Source organism: Chrysochloris asiatica, unplaced genomic scaffold, assembly GCF_000296735.1.
Source record: "Chrysochloris asiatica unplaced genomic scaffold, ChrAsi1.0 scaffold00040, whole genome shotgun sequence".
In the NCBI taxonomy this organism is placed as follows: domain Eukaryota; kingdom Metazoa; phylum Chordata; class Mammalia; order Afrosoricida; family Chrysochloridae; genus Chrysochloris; species Chrysochloris asiatica.
This window is the reverse complement of record NW_006408558.1, coordinates 16,962,655-16,963,400: the sequence shown is the minus strand read 5'-3', so window position 1 is coordinate 16,963,400 and position 746 is coordinate 16,962,655. Positions and strand designations below refer to the sequence as shown.

General features: G+C 43.6%; 1 protein-coding gene across 1 annotated transcript in view; it reads left to right on the top strand.

Moving 5' to 3' along the window:
* The window catches only part of LRP5 (low density lipoprotein receptor-related protein 5), an 84,539-nt gene that overhangs the window by 50,986 nt on the left and 32,807 nt on the right, over positions 1-746 (top strand). The gene's annotated exons all lie outside the window — the stretch shown is intronic.

Below are 746 nucleotides of genomic sequence, written 5' to 3'. Positions count from 1 at the left end.
TGGGAGAACTTTAGTTTTACATTCATTCCATCGTATATCATCTCATTGCCATGGTTCCAATCCCCTCCATGCATCCTCAACCACCCAAAGGGTATTTTTAAGATAGTTTTAACAATTCTGAAGAATAATATATGTGCAGTATGGTGCAAACACCTAAAGTGGATTAGCTGAATGATTTTTACATTCGTGCACACATACATAGTCCAGCCAGAAAGCTCCTTGGAAGTGAAGATGGTAAGACTTCATCTCTCATACTTTGGAGATTTATTATTGGAGAAGAGCATCATGTTTGATAAAATACAGGGTCAGCGTAAAAGAGGAAGACCCTCAACAAGATGGACTGAAGTAGTGGCTTAAACATAACGATTGTAAAGGTGAAGGAGGACCGGTCAGTGTTGGGTTCTGTTATGCATAGGGTCCCTATGGGTCAGAACCAACTTGATAGCATCTAACAACACCAAGAGCAACACATGTACAGATGTCTAACCCTAATCCATGTGGCTCAGTCATCCCACTATGCAAGACTCTCAGAAGGTTCCCTCATGGCCCCTTCCTGGTGATGCCTGCCCTGATGTCTGTCTTCATGGGCTGATTTTGGTGTTCTAGAAACTTCTCTAAACTGGGTCATTCAGCCCATGCTCTTTCGCATCTGACTTCTTTCGCTCAGCCTATTCAGACTCATCCATGATGCCGTCACCCTTTTGAGGCATTCTCTCTGTTAGCGTAGTGGTTACGAATCGGGCTGC